A 16,625-nucleotide genomic window follows, 5' to 3' on the forward strand; every position below is an offset into this window, starting at 1 on the left:
TGCCATTTTCTCCCTTTCAGTTCAAATAATCCATTAATAAATTTATTAATACATACATTATGGTTATTAATACATTTGTTTTCATTCTTTAAAGCTGTCATTTTGATAAGCTGTTGCCCTTGCATGTTTTCAAGGAATCCAACTTCCAGTTGATCGTGGTCTGTATGGATGCACGATCAGTGATACTGTAGCCCTTTCAGAGACAAAGGAGAGGAGGAAGGAAGCAAGGAAGGGAGGAACGAAGGGGGAGCTGTCGTCTTTGCAGCCCGGCTTGGCTTGAGATAGGCTGGGGCTGCAGCGGCTCTCCACAACTGCTGAGCTTGCAAAAGGCAGACACGCCTGTGAAGTCGCAGGGGTGGTCAAGCAGAAACCACCAATGGACAGAACGGTATGACATTTCGGCCAGTCCGCAGAGGCTGCTGGTGGAGAAACAGTCAGCGCGCCCGGGCTGTGTTCATCTGCTGATGTAAGTACCGGCTGGGTAGAAAACTGCTCAGTCACTGCAGCTCCTTGCGTGAGCTTTTGTAGGATGCACCACGCTGTCAGCCTTCATTGTCTGTCCTTAAGGCCCTGCTGCTCGCTTTGTCGTTCAGGCAAGCTGCCTGCAAAGCCCCCGAGGCTTAAAAAAATCAAATGCGACTGGTAAGGGGAGCAGGTTGGGTTCAGGGGTGGATGAAATGCAGGGTTTGTTGGCTGGCTTCTGTCTTTACTGCATTCTGAAATGGAAAATGTTACTGCAGGCTTACATACAGGTTTGGTGTGTAGCTATGGGGTGCAACCCATTGGGCGCTGCTAAGCGCTACTAATTTTAGTGGGATTTAAATGGGAAAACAGCAAGAGTGTCTGAAGGATTGTGTCCTTGAATGCTGATTTCATGATGTAGCCTTTGTTTGAAATTACAGCTGCTGACTTCATTGGAGACTAAAAATACTCCTTATGCAGCTGGTTCTAATTATGGACATTTCTTCCCTTGCTTTTGGTAACAAGTATTTTCTCGTTATGCAGTGATGCTATGAACTATTTTATTCTTCCCTCTGCCCCCTTCTGGGCAGATTTTCTCCAAGTCTTCACAAAGTAAGGCAGATGTGAAATATGACTGGTGTGATAAGAGATCCCAAGTCTTGAGGGCTTTGAAAAATACCATTTGAAAGCTTGGCATTATGTTTTTGGAAACCTCATGCCAGGTATTTTTCAGGTGCTTTTCAGCCAACATGTTAATTCTATCTGGATAAAGGCATGGAATTATGCACTCTAGGAACAGGTGAAAAAAGATACGTTTTCTGTTGCATATGGAGACAATTGGTCAGTTACAAATATTTCAATTTCAGCTGTCCTATTTATTTCCATACTGTCAGACTGATTGCTAAGGGATATCAGTGGGTCAGTAGAAAAGTTATTTCATAAGCAATGAAACCATGAGTAGCATCTTTTGTTTCTGTGTAAGAATTTTTAAAGCCTTATTAAATATCAGGAGCCCTGTCTGGTCCTTGCTGAAAATCACTGCTAGTTCAAGAGGAAGCCAGAGGGGGATGGAATCGATATTGCTATGTGCTCTGTTAATAGATGCTCTAAGTCTTTATGCAGATTCCTGTGATGCTCTCATGCCCACTAGCCGGTCTAACATATTCACGTATCTCCAGGACACCACAGCCCCAGAAACCTGACTTAAAAGGCTGCATCCCCAAGAATTCTGTGGAGCATCAAACCCTTGTGATTTTATTTTGATGATAATTTGGCTGCTGGTCATGGCTCTGCATTCTTTTTCAAGAAAAATGAGTGAATATTCAGAGGAAACTGGATTCCAGAACAGGGTGCAGGGCTACAGATTGAGGTGTCTTTGTGTTTTCTGGAAGGCTTTGAACAAGCATCTGGTCAAAGAAGCTGTATGGGCAAAAGCAGAAGCCTGGATTCCTGTCCTGTAAAGATGCCCTGGGAAGGGCTCCACTATGGTTACCGAACTGGCCTGAGATTAGATCAGCTAATCTAATCTACCAAATCTACTAATCTCCCAAACTGTGTCTGCCACTGTATCTCAGCCTACCTTACCTCACCTGGTTGGTATGAAGAGATGCAATTTATTTATTTTCTTACATTTTAATTCTTGGAGCTCCCAAGTAGCCTAGGGTTTAAAAACAGAAATAGCATCAAGTATAATTTAAAGGCTGCATCAGCACCACATCGGGGGATAAAATGCATACTAAAATAGAATGATAAACTGCCTTTTAAAAGCTTTTTGTTTTACTTGTGCTCTTCCCATGAAAAATAGCTGAAATGGCCATTTTAAAAAAGGATGCAATTAGTATGAAAGTATGATCAATATTTCTTAAAATATTTATAACAAAAACAGCTGTGTTTTTTAATAAATGAAAATAGAAATAAAATTTGAAATATGATATTTAGAGGGATGTGGGATGATGCTTGGGTGAATAGGAAAGTCTTTACATGATGCATGAATACAACAAAGTTTGCATCAGAGGAGCTATCTTGGAAGATCATTCTGTAAGTGGGACATCACAACAGTAAAGGTGAGTTTTCCAGTTATCACCCAGGCAGATCCATGTGGGAGAAGATGCTATGTTAACTACTAGTGACCTAAGTCGTTTAGGGATAGCAATCATGTGCATTGCCCTGAGAACCTCAGAGGAAGGATGCATACTTAACATGTAAAAATAATTGAATTGTTTGTTGATGTGTCTTGTGTTTTGCTCTCAGGAGCACTTCAGTTCCCAGCATCCCTGTTTGCATGATGCCCATTTTCAAAGCTTCCAGTCAAAAACTATAGACAAATATTGAACACAAAACTCTAGAACTCTACAGCTGGAGGAGATGGATAGTCGCTCAACAAGTCTCTGTACTGAAGCTTGGCCACACTTAAACTCTCCTTGCTGGGGCTGCTAGTAGCATAATCCATGCCGTATTGCCAAGCAAGGCTTTATTCCTTTTAATGCAAAAATCTGTTCTAGATCTTCTGGCCCATCTTGGATTGGATCCATATTTAAGCTGGAGCAACTGGGCTGGTGGAAATTGACTTCTCCACCTCTTTATCCTCTGTAAGCTGTTCTGTCCTCTGTAAGCTGTCCAGAAACTTTTAGCAATGGAATGGCATAGAAAATCTTTAAATAAAATAAATAAAATTCTTTGGTAAAGCAGCCCTTAGGAATGTTATACTGAGATTTAGGAGACCCTGTTGCATTGGAAGATGCCCCCGGAGAGTCCCTATTTTAAGTGAAGCCCTTCCTCTGGCAGAAGGCAAGACATGGATCCAAGCCCATTCCACATATGGCAGTGCTATCTTTTACACTGCAGTTTTCCTTCCACCGATCCTTCTTCTATCCCTGCCACTGAAATGCTGAAGTCCTGGCAGCTGTCCAGCCCCTAACTGTTTAGCTCTCACTGTTCTGAATTGTTATACAAAAAAGAGCCCTGCGGCATCTTAAAGACTTAACAGATTTATTGTGGAACAATAAATAAATCTGTTGCTCTTCAAAATTCAGTGGAATGCTTCTTAGTGTTTCCTGTAGCAAATGAACATGGTTTTGCCTCTGAACCATTCAGAAGTGCCAGAGGGCTGTCCAAGGTCAGGTAAGGAATAAATCTAGTTGTTTGTATGAGTGGCAGTCCCTGGAAATCATGCAGAAAGCCAAGAAAGCTGTGTTTTGGCCCTAAGGAAAACTCCAAAATCATTGTGGCACAGAGTATTGGAAAATGTTGGGAGATCCAGGTTCTATTCCCTACTCTGCTGTGATGATGCCTGAGTGGCTTTGGGTGACTCACTTATTTTCAGGCAAAACTACACACAGGGCTGTTTTGAGGATAAAATCGAGAGGGGGACCATTGAGCTGCCTTTGGTTCCTTGCAAAGGAAGGCAAGCTGTAAATGTGAGACAATTTTATTCAGCTAACCAAAAGGCCAGCAAATAGCCTGCAAGCTTTCAATTTCCTCTGAACTTTATTTGGCTAGATGGCAACCAAAGCAAAAGAGGGAGAATTGAAAAAAGTTGATGGTGTCCAAGTTATGAAGTCTGCATTCAGTCACAGTCTGAAGATGGAGTGTGAGAAGAGGTTCCAGATGTTCAAAGGAGGCTCTGCTAGATGCATCTGGTTGTGGTTAGGCCCAGTGTGTATGTGTGGCAAGCAGTGGTTGATCCCTTCTCCTCACCTTCCAGGGCTTGTTCATCTTTGCTATCACTGCATCACTGTTAGATTTTGGGAGCCATCCAACAAGGTCAGCATTTATCCACCTCTTAGTTCCCAGCTTCCAAAATGTGTGTTCACAGAGTTCCATGACTTCAATGTGGAGTGTTTGATTGGATCACATGGGTGGTTTCCATTGGAGTTTTCCTACTGTTGCTACTCAGAAGTCTTTGCACAGCAAGTTCTCCTTTTCTTTCTTAACAGCTTGACTATTTATTTATTTATTTATTAAAACATTTCTATGCCGCCCCTTGCCGAGGCCTCGGGGCGGCTTACAACATCAAATAAAATACAAAATACATTAAAACAATAACAATTAAAATATATACAGTAAAATAAAATAAGCCACCCTGGCCAAATAAAATTCAATGATATTAACATTTAAAATGCTGCTTAAATAAAAAGGTCTTCGCCTGGCGCCGAAAAACAAATAACGACGGCGCCAGGCGGACCTCTCTGGGGAGCACATTCCATAACTTAGGCGCCACCACTGAGAAAGCCCTCCTCCGAGTAACCACCCTCCTAATTTCCTTCACTGAGGGCTCCCGGAGGAGGGCCTCTCCCGCTGATCTCAAGGGGCGGCCGGGCATATATGGACGTAAGCGCTCCTTCAGGTAACCAGGACCCAAGCCGTTTAGGGCTTTATAGGTCATCACCAACACCTTGAATTGGGCCCGGACTTCAATGGGAAGCCAATGAAGCTGCCGGAGAACTGGAGTCATGTGAGTATAACGTCCAGTTCCCGTCAGCAGCCTGGCAGCTCTATTTTGAACCAATTGAAGTATCCGGACCGTCTTCAAGGGTAGCTCCACGTAGAGCGCGTTACAGAAGTCAAGACGGGAAGTCACCAGTGCATGAGTCACTGTTGCGAGGCTGTCGTACTCCAGATAGGGGCGCAGCTGATGAATCAGCCGAAGCTGGAGGAAAGCGCTCCTCGCCGCTGCTGTTACCTGAGCTTCGAGTGAAAGCTCCAGGTCGAGGAGCACTCCCAAGCTGCGGACCTTGTCCCTAAGAGGGAATGCAACCCCGTTCAGGACAAGGTTCAATTCACCTTCTCCGAAGCCGGAACTGCCTACCAACAGGACCTCCGTCTTGTCTGGATTGAGCTTCAGTTTATTGGCCCTCATCCAGCCCATTACCTCGGCCAGGCACCGGTTCAGTACAGCCACTGCCTCACCTGGATTGGTGGAAAACGAGAGGTAGAGCTGGGTATCATCAGCGTACTATGGGAGGAAAAAGAGCAAAAGAAGCATCAGGAAAACATGGGAGGGTTAGGAGTTGGACTTGCCACCACCAACCCCCCTCCTGCCCCTGGGTAAAATCCTGGGAGTGAGGCAGCATCATCTAGAAAGACTTTGTGCAAGAAGAGCAAGCCCAGCAGTGTGTTTATCTCAGAGGACCACACTTGTACACAGGCCTTATCATGTACGCCCAGGTCTGAATTCTGTTAAGCAGTCAAATAGTTACACACAGCATTTTCAATCTCTACCATGCATGACTAAAGTTCTTTACAGGGATGAAATATAGAAACATAGAAACAGAGCAAGTCAGAAGGGGTCTCCTGGGTCATCTAGTCTGACCCCCCGGCTCCAGCCAGCTCTGCTCACGACATGCCCACCATGTGCATGTCCAGCCTGCCTTTGAACACCCTCACCGATGGAGCCCCAACGACCTCCCATGGAAGCCCATTCCATACCCTCGGGGTCCTAACTGTCAGGAAGTGCTTCCTGGTATCTAAATGGAACCTTGGCTCCCTGAGCTTTGCTTTGTTGGAGTGCATCCTGCCTTCCTCTGCAGGGGAGAACAGGTCTCTACCCATCTCCATGTGACATCCCCTCACATACTATGTCGCCAACATATCCCCTCTGAGTCCCCTCTTCTCCAGGCTGAAGAGACCCAGTTCCCTCAGTCTCGCCTCATACGGCATCCCATGCAAACCGGCCACCAACCTTGTGGCCCTACGCTGCACTGACTCTAACCTGGCTTCATGTAATGAGGGGCCCAAAACTGAGCATAATACTCTAATTGCAGGCGCATCAGAGTCGTATAGAGTGGTAGTAATACCTCTCTTGATCTAGAAGCCACACTTCTGGCTATGCAACCAAGGGTGGCGTTCGCCCTCTTGACCACCGCATCACACTGCTGACTCATGTTTAGCCTGCAGTCAACCAGCACCCCGAGGTCCCTTTAGCAATATGATTTTGCCTTTCCTTCCAGTTGCAGACTATGTCCACCCCAATGGTGTCCTTTCATTCTTTGGAATTGTTGTTGGGTTTGTAATCATTTGCTCCTGTTTAGCTGCAAGCATCGGACACTGATTCTGTGCACCTGTTGCTCACAAAAGGGATTGTGCTCCCTCCCCTCCCCTCCCCTCCCAGAAACTTTTAAGGATTATTCTTAATCCTTAAAAATAAATGCATATATATTTAATGCAAGCATTCATGAAAAGTGCAGATGACAAGGGCCATGTTTGATGAGCTCTTCTCTCCCATGTGTGGAAGAAGGGAGAGAATGGGGGGCTTATAGAACCCAAACCAGAATTATGCTAATTCATGGCGCAGAGGCAGTATTAGGGTGTGTGTGTGGGGGGGAGAATATGGCCACTTTCACTGCTCTCTGCCCCAGGCAAGGTCAAGCATAAAATGGCGGAGCAGAGCAAAGAGAAATGCTGCTGTTGACAATAGTCACTCTGTCCCCTACTAAGAACAAAGAAGGAAAGAAAGAAGCTGGAGATGGCAACAAAGACAGTGAAATTGCTCCCCCTGAACAATGTCTGAAATGGTTCTGTAATTTTTGTCACCAGTGACCGAGTGCAAAGCACTAGCTGTGCCAAGGTCCCTCACCCTCTTTTGTGGGAAAGGGGGCACTTGAGCCATCTAACGTGTGATTCCCATGCCCAGTTAGAACATTTCCCACACAAGAGACTGCACTGCACAGATACGAAGCGCTCTGGGTTGCGGCCAACGTGTTCCAGCACCAAAACAGTGGATTCACAATCGCACACGCTTTGTGGTTACATGTGCAGGTATGCTCCAAGTTTGTTAGCTATGAGGAAATTAAATGCCCGATACAGAGATAAGGGTCAAATTCTGGGCCTTGTTTTATTTAAACAGACCCTTTTTTAGAACTCTGAGGTAATGACTTGGAAGAATGTGAACATATTCATAGACACAATTATCAGTCAATTATTCGTTAGCTGAGGAACAAAAGGACATATGCACACTAATTTGTTCAGTGGCCATTCTCTGCTAGAGATTTGTCTACAGATTCTTCCCACCAGTTTATTTTTAGTGCTCCAATAACACTGGTGCCCGGCTGGCCTTCCCAAAGGGAGAAGAATGGAGTTTAGTTCCTTTGCTTTTAAGCACGAAAGGTTGACTCGCAATGTTGTAAATCATGGCCAGAAAACCAGTGTTCTATAGCTGTGTTAAAGTTATAACCACATTCTCAAAGTCTGGCCATGCTTGGAATGTGGGTTTGGATAGACAGGTGGTGGGAACATCAGAGAAATAATGCAGAGGTAACCTGGGGGTCTCATTCTCCTTTACTGAGGTGACCTGTTGGAAGGTTGGGTCTGTATTGTCCATCAGATAAGGTCCTGTGCATCATGAAACAGATGGCTAACTTTTTTTCTAACTTGCATGTTTGTAACAGCTCGGATGATTGGGGTATTTCTTAAATGGAATAAATTGGATTTTTGTTATTCTACATGTTAGCCAAAATAGCTCATGTGACTTTAATAAAGACTGATTAATTCATGCTTCTCTGTGCCCTAAAGATGCTAGTTTATGATGAGTCTATTCAGCATGTGAACACCTGAAGCTGAAGTACCTAATAAACCTACAGTCAATGACTCACACATTGACGATCTTTCCCAACCTGGTGCATTTCAGATGAGTTGGACTACAATTCCCAGCATTCCTGACCCATTGTCCCTGTTGACTGGGTTACAGTCCAACACATCTGGTTAACACCAGGTTGGGGAAGTCTGATATAGATTTCTTATTCATTGTCTCTTAGCACCACTGGCTTCTGGACTAAAGGTAAAATACTATAATGAAATAGAAAAAGCTAGAGACACTTGAACAGCTTAAATTAAGAACCTGGGAAACAGTGATGCTTCTGGTTATCAGACTGTATCATTGTGTAAATCAGCACTCCCCAACCAGGTGCCCTCGAGCTGTTTGGGGTTAAAATAGGCAAAACTAGGAAAGAAGAAATGTTTAATTAACTTGGAAAGGGCCTTTGCTGAATGCAGCTTTTTTTGTGAGTAGCATTAGAGAATGAAGTTGGCCACAGGGAAAGGCATTACAGGATAACGTAGCACTTAGCAAATATGAATTGTGGTGTGGAATCTCTGATTTATAGGTGTTGCTGTTGCCCCCCCCCCCCCCCCGGATAAAGCCCTTATGTGCACCTGTCATTCTTCACTCATGCTTCTTTATGGGTACTTCAGATGATGGTGTCACTATCCAATGTCACTTCTAGTTTTTAACAGCAATTTCTTAGGGTAAATTGGAGTGGGAAAATGCAGTATTTTTTGCCAAGGCAAAACAAAGAGCTAGTCCCCACCAGTGTTGTGTTGTTCTGCAATGGCACACCATCCCAAGGTTATATAGGGAAAAGTGCAGAAAGAATGCAAATGTAGAATGCCAATCTTAAATTTGCATCAAAACTAGAAGTAGAAACAGCAGATTAAACAGTCCTGTCTAGAACATCTCTTAATTCCTTTCCTAGACAATTAGGAAAAATCAGTGCCTCAGCAGCATTCCAGAGCTTTAATGTTCAGACAACCCAGAAAAAAATCTGTTTATTACAGCCTTAACTTTTGAAAACCATTTCAGTTGCTGCCAGCAAACCCAAATTTTGCTGCATTTAACTCTACATGCAAAATTAATGTTCACCATTTTGAACTTCATTTTACCATGATTTATTCATATTTGCATCATCAAAGTATGGATACATGGAACCAGTCCAGTGAACTACAAATATATATGATGTAACCAGGTTCCTCTTTCTTATATCCAGAAATCTTCTAGGTTATTTCCTATCTTGTTCGGAATGTCCAGTCAGCTATCTTCTGATTATTTTGTCTGAGGTAGGTTTGCACCTTTGCAAACATCTAGTGTGTCCAATAAAAGGTGTATAACTTGTTCGCCACCACTACCTCCAAATATAGTTTGAATGGTAAGCTGGAGTTCATGGAAAGGTGAGGGAAGAAGCAGTGAACTAGAAACCTTGGGAGGGAACAGCTGGCGGAAGCAACCCCAGTGAGACGCCAGATACCTCCTCTGCCAACTCTGACAGTCGGAGGGTCTGGAAGCAGAGCAGACCACAGGGCCAGATTTTAAGCAGGTTGATTTTCTCTGGTTCAGCCTTTCCCAACCTTGTGCTATTCATATGAATTCCCATAATCCAAATTTCCCTGGTGAAGAGCAGGACTAGGGTATAATAAGGATTTTGATGGTCTTATTAGTTAAATATTCTTGAATATGTCCATATGCTAGAATGGGAGACATCTCAGGTTTTGGAGTGAAAGGCCCATGTTTGCTGGCATCTTTGAGTATCCACAATATTTTCCAAGATATTTTAAAATGGTGAAGACCAATGGGGAGTATTGCTCTTGCGATGGAGAGTGCCAAATTTTGTATATTTTTTGTAAGATGGTTTTGTATATGTTATTTGTAAGCTGTGTGTTTGGATGGTAACTTACATGGCTAGGTGAACAATGGGTGTATTTCTCTCTTGCCCTCAAATGAAAAGGGTATAAAGGAAGTGATCTCTGAATTCACTGATTTGTTTTTAATACAGTGAAAAATGTACGTGGTGTATGTACTAGTGGTCAGTTTGCAGTTTGGGGGAGGGAGAAATACTCCCTATTTAAATTCAAAACAGTGCTTTTCCCAACACTTAAAAAATACACAAATGTTTACTTGTATTTTACAGAAAATCCTTTCTTGTACACACTACTGCTTCTAATAAAAATAGTTATCTGAACACCCCTCAGTGCATGGGTTCAATACCCCATACAGTTACTCATGCATGCCCACGGTCCCAAATGCTTGCTTTTATTGATAATTTCCACCAAAAAAGGTCTACTTATCTATGGGCCTGCTAAGTCATTATGCTCTCTAATTATCAATTGTGCATTGAAAGTTTGGAGAAATCCTCACAGTACTTTTGCTGGAACTGGTCTATAGCAAGGCCTTTCTGGATGGAGGGATAGGTGCCATTAAAAACACACATTTGTGTGCTGAACTTTGCCAATATATATCCCACCCAAAAAAAGGAACGGGAGTCAATCCCATGCAAACCTATTGGTTTGGAATATGAAAATTCCTGGTGAAAAAAATTGGTAACATCTGAAAGGACATTGTAAGGGGGAAATATAGTACCCATTGTAATTCAGGTTATCATGCATCTTAACTTCAGTGTTACCTAGTAAGAATAATTTCTGTTGGGAAGTAGACAAAAAGATGTGTTTTCTTGGAAGCAAGAAAATTAAACATGGCTGTGTTTAATTCTGTCCTTCTAGCAGTTTCTTCAATCTTACAGTAGAATGGCTGTGTGTCCTCTGTGAAAAATTGTCTGATTGATGAGCTGTTGAAGGATTGTCAATTTTTGCCTTGTAAAAGAAAAGCCACACTTTACCATAAGGTTGCTGCAGATATGGGACACAAGGAGGTCTTCTACGGATTTATTTATTTTAATTTATTAATGATATTTATACCCCGTCCTTTACAAAACATCCCAGGATGGCTACCAAAAGTAAGAATTAGATTCTTCTTCCAATGTAGTCTTTGGGAGGAGTAAGGTAGCCATGTGTCCTATTTTACAGAGAACATACCTCTTTCTGAAATGTTGTCAGAAGATGGCCCTTCATTTGAAGAGCTTCCCAGTCCATGTCTGATTTAAGGACAATGAACTGTGAGTGGGGAGAGACCTTGGCATTGCCCAGCAGCTGTGAGTGACAGAGCAACGGTCCGAGTGGGCACACAGCTTGATTGCTCATAAACTTTCCCATCATAGTGAGATGTGTTATATTATATTTTTATCTGATTCATAGCCATGGTTTCTAAATGAAACCCCATGTGGCGTAATGGTGAGAGAGTTGGACCAGGACTTGGAGGTCTAGTTCCCACTTGGCCATGAAGCTCACTGGGCTAGTTGCTGACTCTCCGAGTGGTTGTTGTGAGGAAGAAATGGAGAGGGGGAGTAGTGCTGATTAAGCTGCCTTGGGTTCCTTGCAAGAGGAAGAAAGGAAGGTGTAAATGCAAGAATAATGGACATGCAACTCTCTGTACGTGAGAGATGTGAACATTGTGCTTAACTTCGTTTGGTCCTCTCTTTTGGCCCTGCATTAGGTAACCATCTTGATGAGAAGCTGAACTTGAGGCTGTTTATGAATGCTCTAATAGTAGAATCTTGGAAACACCTAACAACTGGACAAGCCTCATGACTTTACTTCTGTGACACCAGCATATGGACAAATAAAAGCATTTTAGGAAAAACAAAGAAAGCAAAACTCTGAATGAGGCCCTGTTGCACAGTTCAAGTTCCTTTAAGACTTCTTAAAGGATTCAGTTGTGGTCATTCATGCCATCTGTTACATGCTGATATTCTTGGGATACTTGGGATGAGGCTTAATAATACAAAGAAATAAATTTAACAGTCTTATCTTTTAGGGGGCATCACTCTTTCAGAGGAATGATTCTCAGGCATAAAGCAAAATCATCATTCCAATCTTCATTCTTCTGTAATATTACTAGGGATACATTTTCAGCCTTGTGTGTGTTGCAGATGGTGTATGGGATTCAGACATCAAAAGGAGACAGCCACTCAGCTAAATTGCCTGGCTAAATATGTGCAGCCTGTGGTCACATCATGTTTCTTGCATGCCATACTTCTGATGTCGGCAAGTGGAGTACAGCTGGGAATCTCTATGGCCCCACATGGCTTATGGAGAGCGCATAGCTGAGCTACTTTATAGCGTATGTTCCTGAGTCCTCCTTAGATATTTGCAGGCTTGGGGTGATTCTTATGAAATATTTGTTCCTTCTATTTTGCAACATGGCTGGGTTGCTCTTTCCTGAACAATCTCCAATTCCAGGTTCGGACATCACACGAAACAACCCTAAAGAACCTCTCTGGATTGTTTAACACAGCAGAAGCAGCTGGGAGCCAGCACCATTGTTTACTCCCACTACGCCACCAACAGCCTGCTGTTAACAAGCCACGGGTTGTTTTCAATATGGGAACCAGGTTTATTTCCTCACACCAGTTAAGAGCTGATCGTTCAATATACCCCTTTGCAAAGGGGCGCCAAAGTTGTAAATAGGATACATCCGGGCAGACAACTTTGCCTGCCATGGAAAATGTACAAGAGCAGTTGGTCCAGACGGCACAATTTACCCTAACCTGGCACCCACTGAGCTTGCTTCGTTTCCTACTTCCTAGACTTCTACAGTAAAAACTGAGTTCATGACTCAGTAGTCGTGAACATAGCTTTTCAAAAGAGATGGTTCATAATCCTGGCTGTTGTCCCATATCTTTTCCTTTAAGCCTTTCAAAAAATATTTTTAATAGTGCAGGTGTGTCATTGCCACACAGCCACCAACACTGTCCTCTGCAAACATATTTTATAGCAGAAGATAAAGTCAGCCATGTTTTATGGCCCTGGCTCAATTCCCTTCTCAGGCTTTCCTACCGCACTGAACAAAATCATTGATCTGTGCATAACTGCAGCTGCAGACTTATATATAGGCTATAAATTTATTGTGTAGGAGGGACCCCTACTTTGCCTGCACAAGGTCCCAGACTCTGTCCTTGGCAGCATCTTTAATTTAAAGGAGCAGGAAGCCAGCAATGTGAAAGAGCCTGGAGAGACTCTGCTAGCCCCCTGGGCCTAAGTGTGCTGCCTCTTTCAGCCCAAACGTTCAATTCAATTTCAGAGTAGCTTTGGAGGCTGCAGTCCAGGGATGGGTAGAGCTGAAGGCACAATGGGCAAGGCAGATTGCCCCCAGTGCCAGCATATTTCAGCTTAATGCCCTTGTTGCTGGTGACTAAGCCTTGGGAGAAGCATTTTGATTTTATACAGTTGGGGGTGGAAGTGCAAAAGCAAGGGGACTGCAGAGTGGTTGACAGGGGAGATGGAAGGAGGGAGTGTGGAGATCTGGGGACTGCTGGGGGTTTGGCCCGAGGACACCACCAGCATCATCGATCACATTTATGTCCCACCCTTTTTCCTCTGGGAAGACCCCAAGGGAGCTTGCATAGCTTCTCACAACCAGGGTTGGGAGGAACTCTTCTGGAACCCAAACACAGCAGATGGGCCCTGCCTGCACAGTGCCTGCGCACGATCACCAGGACCTCAGGCTCTGGGCCACTACAAATCAGACTGGAATCCAGGGAGCCGAGCCCGGGAAGCGGATGGATCCCTACCCCCACACATCCCTCCTCACAACAACAGCCCTGTGAGGTAGCCCTATGAGAATCTGTAACTGACCCAAAGTCACCCGGTAACCTTCAATGAGGACTAGAACTGGGATTTCCCAGCTCCCCAGCCTAACCCCTCCCCGCGCTGGCCCTCACCCTGCATGGTATAATGCACATTGCGATGTGTGATCATTTACAGTTCTTGGAAAGTGACAAACTTTGTTATTTTTAGGAGTGAATGCTCCATGGAACCATCCAACTTCTGAGTCTCATACAGTCTTCGTACTGAACTGAATTCTGTAGAACAATGGCTGGTCTTTGTCTTCTGTGGACAGGAAGACAATTTGATCCCTTGGCCAGACTTCTCCAGCCTTGTTTGTCTTCAGCATGGCTCATTCTTGATTACTTGAATTTTAAATAGAGGGCTCCAGAGAAAAATTATGACGAAACAAATACATTTCCTACCCGTTACAGAAACCTCACCTTTGCCTTGTCATTACTGGGTCAGCTCCCTTACGTGCATGCAGTGATACGGAACAGGGTTTCAGTTGCTAAAGGCTTCTTGGTTGGTGGCCAGATCATTATGAGGGAGAGAAGCATGGAGAGGTGACTCACCAGGCCATGAATGGATGGTATACTCATTACTGCTGGCAACTCTGAGAGTCCCTCATTTCTTTGGTCAGACCCAGGGGTTCTGGCACAAGTTTTAATGAGCAGTGTAGTTTCATCCAAAGTTTCAGATAAAGTACAAATTCTTAGAATAATGATAAAGATAATTCTCTTCGAAGATAAAAACACCTTTCAAAGACCCACAATTATCTCCTTTCAGAATAATCCAGTAGACTCTGAGTTTTGTGAAGGCAGTATGGCCTATCAAGGCTTTGGCCAAAGCTTTCTCCAGGCAGCTGACCTCTCCTCGGTCTATCTAGGCTTGGGCAAATGCATATTAGAACACTGTCAACCAGTGTTTTCTCTGATCTATAGTGCGTACTTTCTTTTCAGCTAGCACTCTTTCTTTCTCCAAGGAAATTGGAGTGGCGCATACGGTCCAGCATTTTCTCCACAGAGCAGCCATGCACGGCACGTTAAACTGGGAGGCAGACTTCCTTATGTGAAATACTAGATTGCAATTCAGACAAAAGGCAAGGGGGGATGAAGGCCCACCCAGAATTAGCTCTTTTCCAGGCCTTTCTTTTTTATTCATCTATTTATTATTAAACTTTTAAGGGCTCTCTAAGCAGATTGCAATAAACTAAAAACACAAGATATCAATAAAAATCAAATAAAACACAAAACAATATCCAGGAGGAAAGAACAATGTACAGCTGATGGATAATATTTTAAAACAGTGTAGATTAAAACAGCAATACTATAGAACTACCAGTATATTTATTTTTATTAGATTTATACCCCACCTTTTTCTTTTAAAGAATTCAGAGCAGCTTACATCATTCTCCTCCTCCTGCTCCTAATCTTACCTCCACAACAACCCTGTGGGGTAGGTTGGGCTGAGAGTCTGAAACTGTCATCTAGTTGGTTCCATGGCTGAGTGGGGACTAGAACCCAGATCGCCTGAGTCCCAGTTCCACACTCTTAACCACTGCACCACTACAAACTTTTTAAGGAAAGAGATTGCAAACTTTAATACACACCTTCTCCCAGCCACACACAGAGATGCGATGGGAGAGTTGGAAGTCTGTGTCCTACCAGCCTTTCTTTGAGTGGACTTCATTATTACAATATTTTCTGATAGTGATATTTAGGTTTTTACCTGGGGCAAACTTGTCCTGTCCAGCAAACAAAATGCCATAATGGGAAGCCTTAAGGCTGAAGTAGATATAATTATTCCCCAGTGCTTTAAAAAGGTGTTAATTGTTCCTACATTCCTAATAACATTGTATTATTCTAATACAATGACCTCCTTATTAGGGATGTGTGAGAGATCCATTCTGGGTGTGAAAATCCATTGGATTCCCTGGGCTTGGCTCCCTGGACTCCGACCTGCTCTGCTGTGGTCCTGTGCCGGAGATCCTGGTGAGGGTGCCCAGTGTTCCCATAGTGATTGCCAGGAACTGCACCCCACATGCTGCACGAGAAGCTTCTTTCTTCTGCAGCACATGCAGCAGCCTTCGCTTGCGCTGCTGCAGATGATGCAGAGGTAGGTGAGCAGCTGTGCGACCTTCATTCTGCAGGCCTTTGTGGACTGCCTCTGGGCTCGGCTCTGCTCACTTCCTAAGACTGGGTCAAGCATGAGAGGAAGTCCACAGATGCTAGAGGAATGGATTGCACAGAGTTTCATCCTGAGCCTACTCCAGGAAAGGAAGAGCGGATAGCTGCAGAAATTGGCTTGTGCATTTAGAAGCAAAAACAAACTAAGAATGGTGTTCTAGATGACAGCATCCACTGATTTGTGTAGCGATATTTCACAGAGATACAGAAATAAGGCCTGGTTCACTGTGGGGATTGGGGTTGTTCTTCCTATAAAAGCCTCCAAGGTGGTGGCTATGGAATGTGACTCTGATGAAGAGTTAGATTCTGCAGCTGAAGAGCCAAGGCCAGTGTGGTGTAGTGGTTAGGAGCATGGGACTGGGACTCAGAGGATCTGGGTTCTAGTCCCTGCTCAGCCATGGAGCCCACTGGGTGACTTTGGGCCAGTCACAGACTCTCAGCCCAACCTACCTCACAGGGTTGTTGTTGTGGGGATAAGATGGAGGAGGAGATGTAAGCTGCCTCGAGCCTTTGTACGAAAAGGCAGGATATAAATTGATAAATAAATAAATGAATGGCTGGTGGGCCCAGAGATAAGTCAGGCCTTTGCTGAGAATCCATTTCAAATACTGTGGGAAAGTTTAACAAGCAGGCAAGTGTGGTGCAGGGGTAGGTCAACATAATTAATCCCAGGTTATGACATTGGGTAAAAAGGGCAGACCAGCTGAGAAGAGACAATTGCTCCAAGCAAGTGGCCCTTAAGCAATTTAAATCCACCTTGGATGTGTG

At 43.9% G+C, this 16,625-nt stretch overlaps 1 protein-coding gene across 3 annotated transcripts in view; it reads left to right on the plus strand.

The window, feature by feature from the left end:
* Positions 1 to 367: 367 nt before the first annotated feature.
* Positions 368 to 16,625, plus strand: part of SACS (sacsin molecular chaperone) — a 66,577-nt gene continuing 50,319 nt past the window's right edge. The window contains exon 1 of one of the 3 annotated variants that reach the window (XM_044442059.1): positions 368 to 466. The gene's annotated coding sequence lies outside the window, so the exon portion shown is untranslated. Of the gene's footprint in view, positions 467 to 587; positions 643 to 7,152; positions 7,219 to 16,625 lie in introns of those variants that run through there. The other 2 variants (XM_044442060.1, XM_044442058.1) reach the window with 2 other exon arrangements.

This window comes from Varanus komodoensis, unplaced genomic scaffold (assembly GCF_004798865.1).
Source record: "Varanus komodoensis strain SLA01 unplaced genomic scaffold, ASM479886v1 scaffold4, whole genome shotgun sequence".
In the NCBI taxonomy this organism is placed as follows: Eukaryota; Metazoa; Chordata; class Lepidosauria; order Squamata; family Varanidae; genus Varanus; species Varanus komodoensis.